General features: G+C 42.9%; 1 non-coding gene across 1 annotated transcript; it reads left to right on the top strand.

Moving 5' to 3' along the window:
* Positions 1–18,356: 18,356 nt before the first annotated feature.
* LOC127197217 (small nucleolar RNA SNORD113/SNORD114 family) lies at positions 18,357–18,429 on the top strand. Its single transcript, XR_007831626.1, has one exon. It is a non-coding gene; the product is annotated as a small nucleolar RNA SNORD113/SNORD114 family (small nucleolar RNA).
* Positions 18,430–18,754: the final 325 nt, after the last annotated feature.

Here is an 18,754-nt window from a genome sequence, read left to right on the forward strand (position 1 = left end):
GAGAGAGCAAAGCAAGTGGGGCTGAGAGCAGCAGAGGCAGCTTGGCAAACTGTTTTAAGGGGGAGAGAAAAGCATCAATTCTTAACCTTTCCAAAAAGGCTTAATTAAAAATAAAACAAAACAGAAAACTAGACAGTGTGCCTGAGCTGGTTACTCAGTGTGTGTGACAGGTGACAGCGCTGGTCTCTGAACTGAATTGGCACCGTGTCCCAGCAGGAAGATGCATGAACTGCTGGTTCTCCCTGAAGGAAAGATGCTGTGGGGGTGTTTAGAGGAAGGGTCTGGGGGTACAGGAAGGCCAGCAGGGAGCTAGCTGGTGTGCACCTGGGGGTGTCTGGTTATGCCGTGCCCCCTAACACTTTCCTTCAAGACACCCAATCTGCAGTAAGTGCTGCTTTAATCCCCGTGCCATTCAGACAGTTAAGAACAAGCCTCAGGACACTCGGCTGCACTTAACTTGAACCCAAAGACCCCTCTGAGCTTTGCGCTTTCTCCCTCCCCACCCCTAGACCTCATTTTTTCTCTTTTTGATTAAAAAGAAAGCCAGACTGCGTGATGGGGGTTTTTCAGACAGCACAAACAGAGAAAACAATGTGTCCTTAAGCACCACAGTGTTAACTTTTGTATTTTATCATCTAGATGTAGTTAGTGCTCAACAAATTTGTCCTTCGTCCTGCTTTGTCTGAGCCCTGGACCCTCCCTCAACCCTCACAGCCCCTGCCTCCATTTTTTGGAGTGTTTTGAAACTAATTCTAGAGATCTCATTGTCTCTTTTGTGCATCTTAGAATAGTTAACTCTAAATAGAGCTGTCTTCCTTCATAAAAACTTAAAGATATCCACTACCACAATTTTTTAAAAAAATGAAAATATGTGTGACACTGTTATCCCAATTAAAAAATTAACAGCTTTTCCTTTTTGCCACCTAACCTCTATGCAGTGTTCAAATCTTCCTGATGGATTCATAAATTTCTTTTATGATTGGCTTATTCAGATCTCTGTCCAAAGTACTTCCTGCACTTTCAAGGGGCATGTGGGGTTCTCAAAGGTAAGTACAGCTTGAAATGCAGAGCTTTAACCAAATACAATCTTAGTGAGGCTCAGTTTTCTTCCTAAAAATGAGGCCAATTCTAAGTGCCTCCCAGGGCCAGCAGGCAAGTTAGAGACAGGTAGACACATATCCCCCACCCCATGTCAAACAAAAAACAATCACGGCAGCCAACAGCTGTTACTTGAATTATCTGTTTTTCCCGGAAACCTTTAAAAGAGTTGGACTGGACAGGCAAGGCAGAGCTGCCCTCATCCACAAAACAAAAGGCGCCTGGCAGGCCGTGGCCCCTGAGTGATTTAGACAGAGTGTGTGCCACATCTTAACAAGGGCAGCCTGCAGTCCAGGGGGCTAGGTCCAGAGACCCCCACAGGGTACGGGTCCACTAGATGGCACTCTCTGCTGTGTGTCCAGGACAGACCCCCTCCCCAGGGCACTCAGGCCACAGCCGAAACATCCCAGGTAATCCTAAAACATCATCTTTACATATCGCGCAAAACGCAATGTTTTTTTTTTTTTTCCTCCCCGCATCCATCCCAGCCCAGTAACAGAAACACAGAGAACGAACATTTCATAACAATTTGCTGAGACCAAACACTAGATTGCCCACCCCCCTTTTAATTCTTTGTCCAAGCTACGTCTGATTGCTCATTATTTTTACAGATGAGAGGATGATGAAGGCTCAAGAATTTCCCCAAGATTGCCTAATAAGCAGAACCGGGGGGCTCCAACCCAGGTTCGTCTAATTCCGTTGCGAAACAGAAAGGTGGAGGGATGGAGGGTCGCTCTGATGGATGGGTAGGTTCCTGCCTGAAGATGCGTGAGTACCTAGTGAGGCAGCTGTATGGATGATAAATGCTGGTGAGATGGGGGCATGGATAAGCACAGGTCAGCAAGCTTCCCTGTAGATGAGAGACGGATAGATGAAGGAGATAGAACAGGCAGTTTCTCACCAAGATCAAAGGCTCACTGGCTTCTCCAGGAGAAGTTTCCTCTCAGCAGTCTGCTGGTGAAGCTTCTGCCTTCTGTTCAGCCTCCAAGTGGATCGATTGACTCAGGTGGTTTTGAGATAACAGGTGGCCGAGCAGGTCACGAGGACCCAGTCCCAGCGATGGTTCTGGAGCTCTGGCAGCTCTCAGTCCCTGCTGCTTTCACGTGTGCTAGGGAACAGCAGCAGGCTGCTGCTTCTCCACGGCTCTCCTGGATGACTAAGCCCAGAGAGCCCTGGCCTCACGCTCAGCCCTCCTCTTGAACTTGGTGTTCTTTTATTTTGCTAGATCATCACAGCCACCCTCCATGATGGCATTTTCCACTGTCAATCAAAAAGGAGAAGAAACTGAGGTTTAGAGGTGGCTAAAGACTGTCCCGAAAGTCATATAGGGGGCAGATGCAGACCCAGCCTCTTTTTTTCTTTTAAACCCCCACTTCTGACAGACTGCCTTTCTTCTATGGCCACGCCTGAAAATAAAAATCTGTGTTCCTTAGCACTCCCTCATGAGAGGTGCACCCTTTGGGGCTAAACTTCTTGCCCAATCGAATTTTAGTTTATTTTCTGAGCAGCATCTTCTCAAGTGCATTCTATCTGTAATGATCACGCAAACAGGGGCCACGCGTACTCTGGTAACCCGCGGGAGAATTCAGCAAGTGAGTTCGCCTGCATTTTCTATTCGGGCTGAATGCTAATGGAGCAGGTGGAAAAATGGCTCCTCAGCCCGAGGGGGTGCAAAGCAAGGAGCACAGAGACTCTGAGAACGGCCTCTCTGCAGAACTGGTTTCAGTTTTAGCAGGTAGGATTTGAAAACCTGCATCTGGGCCAGGCTCTGCCAGGCTCTTGTCTACAAGTGTTCTGTATGCGCATTAACCCTGATGCCTCAGTTTACCCAGTTGCAGCATGGAAATGCAAATGCACTACCTGCCCTCCAGCCCCCCCAGCCCCCCTCCCCACTTCTAAGTTCTTTTGAGACAGGGTCTTTACTGTGCAGCCCTGGCTGCTATGTAGACCAGGCCTCCCTCGAACTCACAGAGATCCGCCTGCCTTTACTTCCTAGGTGCTGGGATTATAGGCATGCACCACAACGCCTGGCCGTATTAACAGGTATTAAAAATGACTTGAGGGGCTGCGAAGGTGGCAGAGTTAAAAGAGCTTACAAAGAACCCCAAGTTCAGTCCCCAGAACTCACATCAGGCTGCTTAAAACTGCTCCAGCCCCAAATAGATTCGACACCCTCTTCTGGCTTCTGCAGGCAACTGCAGACACACATATATGCTGTTTAGAATAATTAGAACAAATGAGGTGAATTGAACACATACAATACACGAAAGGGGCTTGCCTAGCATCCATGAAGCCCCATGTTTGATTCCCTGGCACCATGTAAAACTCGGTGTGGCAGCACAGGAGGTGGAAGTGGGAACAACAGATGTTCAACTTCACCTTTGATCACGTAGCAAGTTCAAAGCCAGCTTGGGGTGCACGAAACGCTTCTGCCTTCAAAAGGTGTTTCTAAAAAATAACATTTTAGTTTCCTTATAATCATTATAACTGTTAAGATACAGTGTAATATCTTCGGTGAGACTCATCACCCAGGCAGGGTGTTTACTAGCTTGTTCTGTCTCCTCTGTGCTGTGTGACCACTGGCAAGTCACTTGCCCTCTCTGAGAGTCACTTTGCTGCTGGTATCTCTATCCACATCTAAGCGCCTCAGTCAGGCTTTCTCTCCCCTGATGGCTGCTTTCCTTCTCCTCGTGGCTCTAGTTACTGTGTCAGCCCCACACCTTGCTCTTATATAGTCTGACTGTTCTCTTTTCTGTCCTTCCCCACAGGGCTGATCATTCTTGGAAGGTTTTTTTGCCCTGTGCTCAGCATCTAGACCTATTGCTTGGGATGGAATGGGAGGGAGGATGTGCGCTGCCCCGCCATCTCCACACCCGAGGAATGTCCGCGTGTGCACAGCAGGCTGCACGGAGCTCGGTACAGTGTCTGCATTCAGTAACTATTGCCTGACTATGACTGTTTATGGCTCACTGACGGGACTGTTGTGGTTGTGAAATGAAGTATTAAATGCTAGCACATGCCCTGAGTGTTCTGTGCTGGGTGCGGGATGACTGACCGGGGCTCCCAGGGGACTCTCACAACACTTGAGGTCCCGTGCTGGGAGTGGGGTGTGGAAGTGGCTTGACTTCGTTAGTGGGGTCCCCATTTGGTGGAGAGGGGAAAAATTTGAGCGTCAAGAATTTCGTGGCAGTGTAGAGCTGGGGGTGGGGTGTTGGTAGAGTTCTTGTTTAGCCTTCAGGAAGCCCTGGGTTCGAAACTCCCAGCACTGCTTAATGGTAGGTGTGGTGAATAACCCTAATCCCAGCAGTAAAGAGGTAGAAACAGGTGGGTTAGGAGTTCAATACCACCCTTAGGTCAGCCTGGGTTTCAAGAGACCTCATCTAAAGAAAAACACACTCAAGAAAACAACCATTCTGAGAGCACAGACTTCCTCCAGTGTGTCTTGGTTTTCAGAAGTTCATCCTGTTGGGTGGATTTCTTCTTTTAACTGTTTTAACTTGACCACAAAGGAACAGCTCCTGGTGATATCTGGCCTAAGGTCCAGTCTCCATGAAACCCATGGCTGGGCCTGAGCATGGAGTGAACATGATTGTCTAATCTTTAGGAGACTGTTTGAGCAGATAGGTGTTTGTGTGTGTGTGTGTGTGTGTGTGTGTGTGTGTGTGTGTGTGTGTGTGTGTGGTGTGTGTGTTGGGGCTTGCTGACAGGATATGCATAGGGTGGACATTGCTTTGAGGATCGGTCTGTCAGTCCATCCGTCAGTCCACCTGGTCCATCGGTCAGTCGGTAGCCCTTCACCCTATTGGACCCAGGAAGGTGTTGCTGTCCTCACGCTACAAATCCTACGAGACCGGGGCCTAAGACAGAGAGACCAGGTCACGTCTCTGCAGTTACACAGCTCGTGAGTGCCTGCTGGGGTGGAACCTGGTTTGTCTGTCTGTCTACCACCATCGCTTGGGCGTTGCTGCAGCTGCGGGAGCAAATATTTGGACAAGGGGCTCAGAGATGTCATGAGAGGGCTTCCACCTGGCTTTGAAGAGAATGATTAACTTTTCTCAGGGATCAGACCTGTGGATGTCTAATGGATGGGGAACAGAGCACAGAGGGGCCCCTCAGTAATCTTGATGTCACACAGCTAGTTATAAGTTAAGGTTGAATTTGGGGGTGGGCATCATAGTGTGCGTAACTTTGTAGGCTATTCTTGCCTCATGATTGTAACCATAGGTAGAAGCAGCACATGTGTACGAGGGTCTGGGTTCAAGTCCTGCCACCAAATCTGGGTGGGCATGTCCTAAAGTCAAGCTGTGTATCTTCAGCAGACCATGGGCTCTTGAAAAGCATACTTCAAAAACACACATGTGTTTAAATGTTATGTGTATAAAAGGAAGGAAGGAAGAACAATTGTTAAAAGTTTGGGTGGTCAGTAGGGAAATGGGAGCACAAGGGTGGAGGTCATACATGGCTGGCCCTGAGTGGTTCAAATAGTAAATAAAATAAGACAAGAACAAGGCCTGAGGATGAGTGTGGGCTGTGAACCAAGGTCTGGGGTTAATGTAACACAAGTGGCTAACATATAAAAAGAGCTCAGAATGGTTTTGGGCTGTTGATTTTATTATTAAAAATTAGAAAAGAACAAAAATTAATGTCCTCATGCCTTGGATCCAGAAGCTATGAGAGTCCATCAAATACATAAGTACCAAGACCAACTCAGGTCTGCTAACCTGACATTTATGAGCAAAAGGGCCCAGCAGCCATTTCCTTCCATTCTGTGCCTCTTACATGACCACTTTGGGCAGGTGGCAGGCCTGGCAGGTCTCCCCTCAGAAAGTAATAACTAATGGTGTGAAGTTATATATGAAATACGCTATGCATAAATTAAATTAATTATGCATAATATTAAATAGCATCATATGTAGACTGGCGACGAGCTGTTTTTCTGTCCTATTTTAAGATGGTTTAATTGACAAATCAAATTGTATGTATTTAAGCTTTGATGTTTTGTTTCCAATACCCCACATCAGACTGCTTATATGTGGAAGGGGAATATCTGAGATGGACGTTCTGTATTAACTCTCCGTATACATTTCTGTTAACTAGAGTTGCTGCTCTGTACGTTCTCCATTGAGAATGTTTGTACAAATACAAGTTGTACTCCCTGACCCACTCCTGGTCTTCACACCCGCTGACCTCTGCCAACTGCCCTTCTACTCTGAGTTTGGGTAAAGTTATTAAGAGACCAATCCCAGCCAATTGTTGGCTACTGGGCTGTGAGTAAGAAGGCCCTCAGGTGTGCAGAACCATCAGTGACCCAGGTCTGATTGGTGACTTTGATTGTACTTGGCCTGCTGTTAAAAAGGAACTGAATGGGTAAATAAATCAGATGAAAGGGCAAGAGCCCAAGAGTGGGCCGCCAACAATGTTTTCTGACCAGGAGGTTAATTTTTAATCTATTGATGTATAATTGTAGCCTTTAAAAAAAAAAAAACCTAATATTTTACCTCTGTGTGTTAAGAATCATTCAGATGTACTGAAGCATCCGCACTGAATTAGCATGCAGTTCATCAGCGTTTATTGTATTTAAAAATGTATGAAAATAATGGAACGAATGAATAGGTAATAATGATGAGATTGTACCTGGAATCTAAGATGGCTGTGTCTCCAGCTCTGTACCGGGGTCGTTTAGAAGAGGGTCTCTTGTTGCCTTTGTGGACAGGAAGTGTAGTGATCAATGTTTATATAAACATTTGCTTTTGTTTTGTTTTTTGTTTGATTTTGGATGGTGAATTCCCACGTATTCATTAAAACAATAAAGAAAAAGAAAGAAAGAAAGAGAATGAATGAATGAATGAATGAATGAATATGTGCTTGGGCCAATATCATGATCTAAGATTAAAATTATCTGCCCTGCTTACTAATGGCCACGAGGACCATCTTCCTACTTCATCCTTTTTAATATCTGCCTTGTGTTCCACAGAATGGAAGCCCTAATGTGAACGGAGGCTAGTCTGCTGGTAGAGACCTTGGCAGTGACCGCTGTGGGCAATTAGCCATGGGCCAACAATGTGAGTAATGGCTAGTTTTGTTATTTTGAACTTGGGTGGTTGGCTGATGGGTGTTTATTGCATTATTAAACACGATTGAGTTTGTAAATAAAATCAAATATGGCCAAAGCACTAGTCAGTGATGAGACTGTCACGAACCAAGGGTAATTAATCCAATTAGGCATAATAATTACCAAATTAGAGATGATATGGTAGGCTGTTTCCCATGTAGGAAATAGCAAAGAAAAATGGACTCTCTCAGGCTTGGATGACAGCTCAATTGGTAATGTGCTTGCTTGCCTTACAAGCATGAGGGCCTGCCGTCAATCTCCTGGTTCCCACACACAGGAAACCGGTCCTGGTAGCATGCTGATAGTCTCAGTCCTGTGGAGGCAGAGATAGGAGGAGCCAGCCATCTACCCTACATGGGGAGTTCAAGGTTTCGTATCTTATGAGTTCCATATTCCTTTATCATTTCGGGGGTGGTGTGTTTGTGCATGTTTATAGATATATTAATAAATGGATGCCCGTATAAAATAAAACAATGGGCTAATGAATGGAAGGTCATAAACTCACAGTTCTTCCAACTTGAGAGGCATCCAAGCGCCAGTGCCTTCGCTCTGTCAAACCCCTAGTTTGTACGCTGTGCCTCGACATGTACCTGCTTAGGAAACATATCTGTGATCGAGCTTTGTATGGGAAGGAGGCAGTTGGTTAACTTAGTTAATTAGCTAAGATTTACAGATGTTATTTTATGAGGCTTTAAAAAACATAAAAGCAAAACCTGAATGGCCTGACCATAGGCCAACTATTAAGCTTATTAATCAATTCCTTGTAAGTATGAGTCTCTGAAAATTGATACAGGTTGTATGTTTCCAGTAACTTCTTTCCATTATGTAGAGTGGGTGCACTGTAGTCTATTTTAGTCATGTACTGTTCATAAGGATTTCTTACTAATTTTTGGAGACAAAAGTTGATGTCTTCATGTTTTCAAACAATTTTAAAACTTATTTTATGTGCCTTGAGTGTTTTGTCTGCATCTATGTGTGTGTGCCACACACATACCTGGTGCCCATGAAAGTCAGTAGAGGGTGTCTGGTGTACAAAACCGAGTTACTGATGTTAGTGAGCCACCACATATGTGCTGGGAACCGAGTCCAGGTTCTCTGCAAGAGCAACAAGCTCTCTTAACCCTGAGCAGCCTCTGTAGCCACTGTCTTCACGGTTTATAATCTTTAGCTAGAGAGTTCAAGAGAGTTCATAAACAAGTAAGCGAATGAATGAACAAAATCAGCAATAAAGCAAAGATGATAAAATGTCCTGGAAATTAAAAAAGAATCATTTTCTGCTGCCTCAGTTTCCATTTTGAACAGCAGTTTAACTGCCTCGGACCAGAAGCAGGCTTAGTTACCCAAGTCTTCAAGATATTTGAGCCAAATTACCTTCCGCGTTCTACTGCTGGTGGCCATATGCCAATGGGCAAGATCTGCGTGCTGACGTGCCCCTCAGGCCTACTGGCTTACCTAAACCTGGCACCTCAACTCCCTGTAGGAAATTGTCTGCGTTATATACCACAGCCTTTGATGATGAGGTTGTTTCTGTTTGCCCTGCAAGGTGTCCGACCTCTGTCTCTTTGGGCCTTGTTAATAGCAAAGCGACAGTTGTTAATCCACGTTTTGCTTTAGAGCCCACCTCTCCTGACTTTCTTCTAGATCAGGATCAAGTGAGCAGCTACCTTGGTAGGAACAAACCAGACACGTCAGCCATGACTCAGAGGTCATTGTCAGTATGTCAGGAAGAACAGCTTGTCATGGGTGAAATGATGGAGCTTTCCTCTGTCTGTTAGGACGAGGAAGTGTCCCACGGAAGGCACACTGGCAACCATCCCCATGAGATGCTCTCATGGCAGGGCTGCACTACATAAATTGTCTCTTGATGTAGACCTGGAGACTAAATTAAAGGAAGATAAGACACTTATTATCCAGGAATTATGATTTGGGTTATGAGCATCAAAGGTCCTTTAAAAATACATTGACTAGGGAATTAGCCAGTATGCTTATAACCATGCAAACAGGATGGTGTGTTGGATGTTAATTTTAGTACTAAAAGTAAATAAGTTCATAAGTGCATAAAAGAATGGCAAGCCCCAGACAAGCACTGGTGAGAAGAATGGTCCAAGTATGAAAGCATTTTAATTCAGCAATGTGCTCCTAACCACCATAACAGCATCCTGCTCAGTCCATTCTCCGAGCCAGCTGGTTTGGGTTTTATTGTGTATGTTACAGGATTTGTTTAGACTTTGACCATCAGTGAAGTTCTAGGCCGTTTATTCTCTGAGCAATGAGTGAGAAGAAGATGATGAAAGGCGTTATCCACATAAGAAGTTGTAGATGGCGTTTGCATTGGTGGAGCTTGCTTGCTAATATTTCCTTAGAAATGCTCAGATCTCATGGCTGGAGAGATTGCTCCAGGGTAGCCAGGAGAGGTACCCACCTGTTCAGATCCCAGCTCCCATGTCAAGTAGATCTCAACTACCTGTAGTTCCAGTTCCAGGGGCCAGCATCCCTTTTCTGGTCTCCAAGTGCAACTGTGCATATGCGCGTGCACACACACACACACACACACGTGCACATGTGCACATGCACACAAATGTTGAAGACAAAATTTGTGACTCAAGCTCATGTGTAGTCCAGTCAAGCTCGTTAGGAGGAGGGTGGGATATTATAGGGAGGAAGAACAGATCCTTGTCCTCTTCTTCGGTGGTGATCTTGAGTGTTGAATGCTTGAAATGTAGGTAAAAGGAATGAAAATTTTCTCTTCCTTCATTTTTTTATTAATTTAAATTTAAATAATCTTTTATGACTAATGGTTTTCTACCAGTTAGGTTAGGTAGGAGCTTGGAATGGTAAAGACGAATAAGTAAACACATAATTTAGACGAATGAGTATTAATGGAGGTTAATGATTGAATGTGCTACGAAGAATTATTATAATTAATATGGTCCTGTACGTCTGTATTTTACTGTTAAAATGTTTGATTCCTGTATTTCTTTCTTTTATTAACTTTACACTTGTCCCTTAATTTTCTACCTCATAGTCTGCGTGAGCGTGCTATAATATTGAAGATTTATGTATCTTCATGGGCAGGAATCAAAAAGGTATTGCCACACTTGTTAGTGGTGCATTAAGTGGTTGTTTGCATGTGTTTTTTATATTATCACATGGCTCCAACAACTGACTAGTGACTACTTAGTAAAGGGCCGGAGAAGTAGCTTAGTGGAGAATACTTGCCTGGCATGGCTGAGGTCCTGGGTTCCATCCCAACCCCCAGAAAATAAAACACTACAGTCTACCTGTGGCACAAACGCAATAATATGACTATTTCTGATGAACTCAAATCAATAGAATCCTAAGCCATAAATGAACAACATCAATCCACTTCAACACAACTCAATTCCAGTAACACACAGTCAGGTCGTTTTATCTGTGGTTAGCATTTCAGTAGCTCCCATGACCTTTGCACCACTGCTGATAAAGTTCATAATAGCTTATTGTATCAACTTTGAATTCTAGACAAGTAAGAGAAAGGGGAAAAATGGACTAGGATGAGTATGGAAGCCTTATGGTATCATGAAGGTTGACTGAGCCAAGGGGCTCATGTATATGATCCTAGCACTTTCAAAACAGAGGCAGGAAGATTTCCCATGACTTTGAGGCTATCATGGGCTACAAAGGGAGACAGTCTCAAAAAAAAAAAAAGAAAGGAAAACATTAAAAAATGAAAAATAAGAATAAGAATGTTAGTGTAGTGGCAAAAAAGCTGAGACGGAAGGAATCAGTGTTCAAGGTTAGCCTGGACTATATAGTGAGACCCTGGATTCAGGGAGGGGAAGAGGAGAGAGGTAGATTATGTAAAGAAATGCACTTTTCTTTGGGAAGTTAGCTTATAGGCATGCACTGTCCAAACAGAGTAGCCACTAGCCACACTGAACAGTTGGACTGTCACCTACACAGACAATTCCAAATGTTCCTATAAACTCTTGAGTAAGTGTGTCGACTGATCAGGGTTACTTACTTATTTATTACATCATTTACTCAGCCACAATGATGCAGTTTAGGATTGTAACACAGAGTGGAAAAAAAAAGCAGTTTTCTTTGTGTTCTAATTCCTGGCGTATTCCTCTGAGATGCAGTAGCAATGAATCAGAATTCTCAGCAATTTCAAAGTTATGATTATTTTAAACATACATCTAAACCACATATTTTAAAGAATAAAATGCAGCAAATTTTCTTGTAGTTACGAAGAGCTACAGCGCACAGAAACGTCCAAACAATGTAACTTAATTTCACATTCAGATCTCCTAAGAAGGTAAAAGCCCCTCATGAATTATATGTGGATACTGCCCCTCTCAGGACTTACTCTGAATTGAACCTGTTTTAGCTGTTGAGACAATATTCAGAGGACTTACAGGAACACATTAGTATGTGCTATATCTCTTTAATTACTCATTTTTGTTCTCTTTCTTCATATTATATAATATTCATACATACTAAAACATATTAATATATAATACAAATATATACATATATTTGATAGAGCACACATATACTCTTTGTAGGCTAGGATCTGCGTATAAGGGAGTTATAAATTAAATCACATATATTACTAATTGTAGAGTTCAATAAGTGAGATAAGTGCTGCTCTTTGGCTAATCATGGGTTTTGTGTAAAAGCTGTGGCTTTGCTTGATTTCATATAGAGAGACTAAGGCTGTATTGATGCTGAATTTTCTAAAAACCCGCATTTTTAAAAATTCAAATTCTCCAAATTTTATACCAAACATCCTAATTGCTTCTAAAATGTTTTTCTTTTCTTTCTTTCTTTCTTTTCTTTTTCTTTCTTTTTTTTTTTTTTTTGGTTGTTGTTGTAGCTGTTCAGAGGCATTTCTCACTGCACTTTTAAAAATTTAATTAATTTATTTAGATTACAACTCAATTGTTATCCCATCACTTGTATCCTCTCATTCCTCCCTCCCTCCTTCCCCCCTCTTTCACCCTATTCCCCTCCCCTAGGTCTAAGACTGAGGGGACACCTCCTCCCCCACTATATGGTCATAGGCTATCAAGTCTCATCTTGGTAGTCTGCTTATTCTTTCTTTGAGTGATGTTTTTCACTCTTTAGGTAAGGATTATTACAAACCTAGTAAAGGTCTTTACTCCACAGAGTCAGTGCTGTGCACCTGAAGGTTCTGTCTGAGGCTGTGGCCCTATGGGCCAGGAATACAGGTACTGAGATCAGTACAGCGTTTGGGGTCCTGGTGCTTTGAGTGATTTGGGCTCACCTCAAACAGATGAATGAGAATTAGCAGCAGACATGCAATAAGAGGTTAGCCAGGCATGATGGTTCATGCTTATCATCCTAGCACCTGGGACACTGAGGCAGGAGGATTGCTATGAGTTTGATGCCATCCTGGGCTGCATAAGAAGATCTCATCTTAAAAGAAAAACAAACCCAAACCAAATAGCTATATAAAACCAAACAAAAACAGAACAAAAAGAACAGTAGCAGCAACAACTAAGAAGGAGCCCATGATTGGGGGAGTGGGAAGTGTCTTTAGCACAGACCTGACAATCAGGAAGTACAGACGTTAGCTAGCTAGAAATTAGTCATTCTGTAGTGCTTAAGTCCTTGAAAACATCATGTGCACACTTAATGTGCAAAAATTTATCTTTCAATTATAAAAGCAAAACAAAATAAAAATGAACAAACCTGCCAGATACCAGCTGTTGGTGGGGGACTTGTTTCTGTGGTTTTAGCATAGCCCAAGGCCTTTAAAGATAAACAGCTGTAAGCCTTTAAAGAGCTGAGGGCTGTTGCATTCATCTACACAGTCCCCCAACATTCTATTCTGTTTGTCTATTGTAGAGATCTGAGCTAAGGTTTTAAACACTGTGCAGGAAGACCCCAGTAAGATCCCAAGTGTGGTAGGTCTGTGGATCTCTAGCTGTGGAGTCTGGGGTGCACTCTTTCACCCCACGGACCGTACGAGGCAATTGAATGAATCACGATCAACAGAACAGTAGGAAGCAACATGATTGATTAATCTATATGTTCAGACCTTAGGCCTAATTAATGCAACATCTTATTTCCCAGCACTATGGACACGAGCCTGGCTATCGCTTGCTGTGCTAGTGGAAGATCTTGTTTTTGGATTTCCATGATTCATGGGCATTAAGATTTTTAATCAGAGAAACTCTGAATGAACGAAAGAGATCAATAAATTATGCAGAAAGAGTCAGTACCGTACAGATAACTAAATGAAAATGCATCGAGCGTGGGTCACTAATGGGTACTTCTGGAGCATATGCAAAGATACTTTTGATTAAACCGTAAACTGAGGTCTATTAGAAACACACATAATTGGCGGGTCTGGGGGAGTGGGAAGTTCATCTGGCTCTTGGGCCTCAGTAGCTCCCGAGTCAGGACCGTAGGATCATGTGAGAAAAATACAGATCGTTACCTATGGGTAAGTTAGGAAATCACAACGTGAAGCCACAGCTGTCAGTCATTTTTAATCCTGAGTTATCCTATGTTAAACCAATAAAAACTGCCACCCCTCAGGGGCACGAAAGACCCTGAGACACACAGACTCACATGCCTAGTGCGTTAAGTGGTCCCCATGAACATTTTTAGGAGTGGTAGGTGATAGCTAGCTGTTAGATGTGCTAAGAAGAATAGATAAATTACATAAATGAACAACTTTATAAGTATATAATGGGATGGGAGCAAGTGTGGGCCAACAGAGAGAGTGTTGTCTATAATTCTGACCCTGCCTTTTCTTTCATATGTGGAATCTAATGGAAAATATAGACGGTACTAGGAAGGGACCAGCAGTGATGTAGGTGTGGGGAGAGGGTGGGCGTGGTTAATTGGAATAGATAAAGCTGTCGTGAGAATATTTGATATGCATGTACGAAACCATCTTTGACCCCCACTGTGTGTGGGATAAGTCCACATTGGTACATGTAACACTAGGCTTCTTTTTTTTCCCCCCCTTTGGAAGGTTGTGCTTGACTTCACCAAGCGATGCAGCCCACCAACTGAGTCATCCTGGAGTGCCAGAGGTTTTGGCTTTTCCCCTTTTGGGTAAGGGAGGAAGAGATTCACGTGAGTGATACCTTGAGTTTTATGTTCTTGGCTTGGGAGGTGGGCTTATGAGTGTTGCTTGCATTTTCCCAAAGTAATAGATGATAGTAATCCATAAGTAATCCATAAGTAAAACAAACAAATGCCAGCGGCGAGCGTTGATGGAAATATGGTCAGACTAGGGGCTGTTGATTCATGCGACTTAGCATCACTAAAATCCAACAAAAGAAGATAAGTGGTTTTTCATTCATGTTCAGGGTTGCTTAGTATTCTAGTATATATTTTTTCTGTGATTCTTTTATGTACCTTCTCACTGATGACACTTAGGTTATTAATTTCTGGATGCGAATGGGTACAGGACAATGACCAAAATGACCTGTTTATTCTAGTTGTGTGGTAAGATCATGGCTGTTTGCTTATTCATGGCACCATCTTTAAGGCCTAAGGAGGGCAAACATGGACCAAGGGTGAACACAGAGATGCTAGCGGATAAGAATTTGCGTTGACTTGAGTGTGGAAAAAGTACACATACACCGGGGAAAGGACCAGACCTATTAATTATGTGGTAAATGGACACCTGATCGACACATGTATTATTCCGTGATGTTGCTCTTCCGCCTTTTGGTTTATTAATTTGTCATATATATCAGCACATCCATGGATAAATCATCAAGCAAATGAAGAAAACATATCAATGGATATATAGAGCAGTGAGTTCGATGTGTGAGTCAAAGCGTTTGGACTAAACTGTCAGACCAATGTCAGAAGAACACCAGGAAAAGAAAAACCCTTTTATCTCTGCTGTGTTGAGACGTTCTTCTTGTACAAGTTGGACATAGTCAAAGACCTTGGTCTTAGCTCTTCCCATCTGTGAATTGTATTGTAATGAGATGGGTGCAAGAATGAGTAAAGCTGGCCAGTTTTGGCAAGGATAAGGAAAGAAAAAGTATTATCATTCACTGTTATTTTCTGACACACCAAGCCTCATTATACATATAAGACCAAGTCTCTTTGACCATTTCCCTGAAGGACATGTCCTGGGCCATGAACCATGGTGTTGCTGTTTGAATTGTGTTGGGCAGCTGGCCCCTGGTTTTATTTAGACAGGGAACAAATGATTTATATGAAAATGATTGTTTGAATAATTGTCTAATTGAAAGAAGGCCAAGCATGGGTGACTTTTGTTCACATGGTAATAAGCATTATCAATCTAATTCTGTCTACCAAAGACACTGTTCTCCGAAAATGGACCTTGTCAATTGTATCTGTGATCACTGGGTCTACGTATGTAGCTAATGTTTTCGTACAGTGTCTCAATTTTTATGTGTTTTGAAATACCCTTAAAGGTGAATGAAAGCATGAGGTCATATCTCACTTTATTACTTAAAGGGATACAGATCTAGGGTCGGCTCAAAGCAAGTTTTGTGAAACAAAAATGGAAACTAAATAATTTCATTTTAAGCTGGGCGTGGTGGCGTACGCCTGTAATCCCAGCACTCAGGGAGGCGGGGGCAGGCGGATCACTGTGAGTTCGAGGCCAGCCTGGTCTGCAAAGCGAGTCCAGGACAGCCAAGGCTACACAAAGAAACCCTGTCTCGAAAAAACCAAAATAAGAAAAATAATCATTTTATTATTATTGTGAGTTGGTGTGCATAATCTGAGGACAACTATTTTGGAGGTTGTTTCTCTCCTCATTGTGGTATGTGGTAATAAAGCTTGGATCTTAAACCTTTCTTAGCAAGTGCTTTTACTCACTGAATGAGTCATCTTGCCAGCATAGAGACCTGATTAATTTAGACTCATTAATGATTAATAAAATCCCTCCATCTTTAACTGATCCAAGTTGGGTTGAATTGTATTAATTGCAAATTTTTAGTTCATTTCTATGGCTGGTCCTGCAGTTCATCCTTTTATTGTATGTATATGTTGGTCATTTATGCCTTTGACATAAGTTGGTGATGAACAACCCACGCCAAAGATACAACTTTAGAAGTACAAAAGTCCTCGAGGCCCCTTAGCCACTCAAGTGGAAACTAACATCTCCATCTTTACTGAACAACTACATCCGCCATAGTATTCTTCCTCTGTAAAGTACAGCAAACTCTATGATGACTGGAAGGTGTTTTGCTTTGTGATGTACAACACACACTTTACAAAGAACGGAGCCCACAGGCTTAACTCCTTTAATAGGCTGACTCATGAGGGACTGGGTGACTAATCCAGCCTTGGTTGCTATTACATTCCCATTATTGACTCCAAAATAACTCTGCTTCTTACGTACAGACTTATGTACTCTTTAATTTTTAATACAACAGAACCTAAAATTCACCACCCAACACAAGAGAAATAAATGCAGCCATTAAGACTGTCTGTGCGCTGCTGCCCACAGACACCCTAGCCTCGTTTGTCTTTTTCAGCGGACCTCACTGTGCATTGCTGAGGGTCTGCCTCAAAACAGTAATTCGAGGCCCCCTAATTCACACATTAGCTGACTGGCTCATCATCTTTATTCTGTAGGTGCATTGTTTATTTCTGAACTACAACAAAAGAATATATGATTGTATAGCAATAAAATAAATAGACACTGTAGGACCGGCAGAGGGCATTGACCAGAGTCTGTGCTTAATACGATTCTGCACAGCCTAAATCCGTTAATCATGGAGAGCTTTTATTTGTTCTCAGGATTTTTCAGTACTGAGATTTGTTTTGTGTCATTAGCAATTTACATATTTTTGTCAATGACAAACGTCTGAGCCACGAACCCATTGAGATGAGGACACGTGGGATGAGGGAAGAAAGTTGCTCCTCATGTCCTTGCCATGACTGGAGGGCAGTTCATGGCTGTCCAGGGCTAGCTTCTCTAATCCGAAAGGTCAGAAAACACTCTTAAATCTGAAACTTTCTGAGCATCGCTTTTTGTCCGGTGTGGAGGGTTCCACACTCATCCTTGTGATGGGTTAACAGTCAAAATGCAGGTGCACCAAAATAATGTAACAGATTCCTTCTGGTCGTGTGTGTGAGGAGACCAGAGGACATACGAACTTTGTTTCTTTCTGGGCCTCATTTTTAAGACAACTCATTGTGTTCATGCAAATATTCCAAAAGTTGGGTAAAAAAAAAAAGTCCAAAACCGAAACAATTCTGATGCCTGGCATGTCGGAACCTGTATGATTGGCTATGGAGTAGCTCCCCCAGTGACTTTATGGTTGCAAAGCATGAGTGTGTTATTTTTCCCAGTTTCCATGAGGCCAGAATTCATGGGTTTCTTCTGTGTTGTGTCTCTTGTCAATTTACTGGTGAGTTGTGAGGTAAAGTGGTTGTTTGGCTGTGTGTGTGGTATCCGCCCGCAGGGTTCATGTCCATGGCTGGCTGCTGATGGGGACCAACCTTCTTCTCCATATGAGTCTTTTTCAGTGAGGGTCTTTAGAACAATCAATGCAGGGCAGAATTAGGTAGATACCCAGTGTATCACATAGCTCATCTGCCTTAGGCGCAAACTTCCACGGTCTTCTACTGGCCACATAGACAGTCATGATTCACAGTGTGAGAGATAACACAAGACTGTACATGCCACAGTTGTCAAGACCCACTGAACACCATTTTGGAGGCTGACTAGCTAGCATGTGGACCATCTTTACAATTCAGACAAATTATTTTTATTTTTGTTTTTTTTTGAGACAGGGTTTCTCTGTGTAGCCTTGGCCGTCCTGGACTCGCTTTGTAGACCAGGCTGGCCTCAAACTCACAGAGATCCGCCTGCCTCTGCCTCCACAAGTGTAGGGATTATAGGTGTGTGCTAGCACCCCCAGCCAATTCAGATAAGTTTAATTAAAGAAGAGCAAGGAAAGTTCATAAGTGGCTTTGACCTGAAGTGAAGGAGCTGAGTAATAATATGATCTCAGAATACACAAGAGTGTCTCAGTTCTCTAGAAAGCAAGCCATCAGATGTATCTTAGTGCAGTGTCAGGAGCATGTTTCAGAATCATGGTCCATGTTTATTGACCTTTTTTTGGTAGTGACTCCTTAGTAAATAAACAAAAGGAGGACTAACCAAACCAAACACAGCCAAGCCCTGACCGGTGATGAGAAGTCTGGGGTGTCTGAATCAATGATTTTGATTAAACCCTGTAAACTCTGAGGTCCACTGTAGACTCCAGTAGAGGCCAACGAGATGGCTTGGTGAGTTATGACACCTGCTGCCAAGCCTGAGGACATGAGTTCAATCCCCTGGGCCCACATGTTGGAAGGAGAGAACTGGTTCCCGATGTTGTCTTCTGATCTCCACGTGTGTGCTATGGTGCGTACACACACACACACACACACACACACACACACACACACACACACACCAAGCGAATATGTAAAAAGAATAAACTTCATTAGCACTTGTTTAGTAAATGTCATTAGAAATTTGGAATATTTCAAATTTTCATCTTAAGCTACCTATGTTCCTAAGTCTGTGTTGTTTCA

Source organism: Acomys russatus, chromosome 1, assembly GCF_903995435.1.
Source record: "Acomys russatus chromosome 1, mAcoRus1.1, whole genome shotgun sequence".
Taxonomy (NCBI): Eukaryota; Metazoa; Chordata; class Mammalia; order Rodentia; family Muridae; genus Acomys; species Acomys russatus.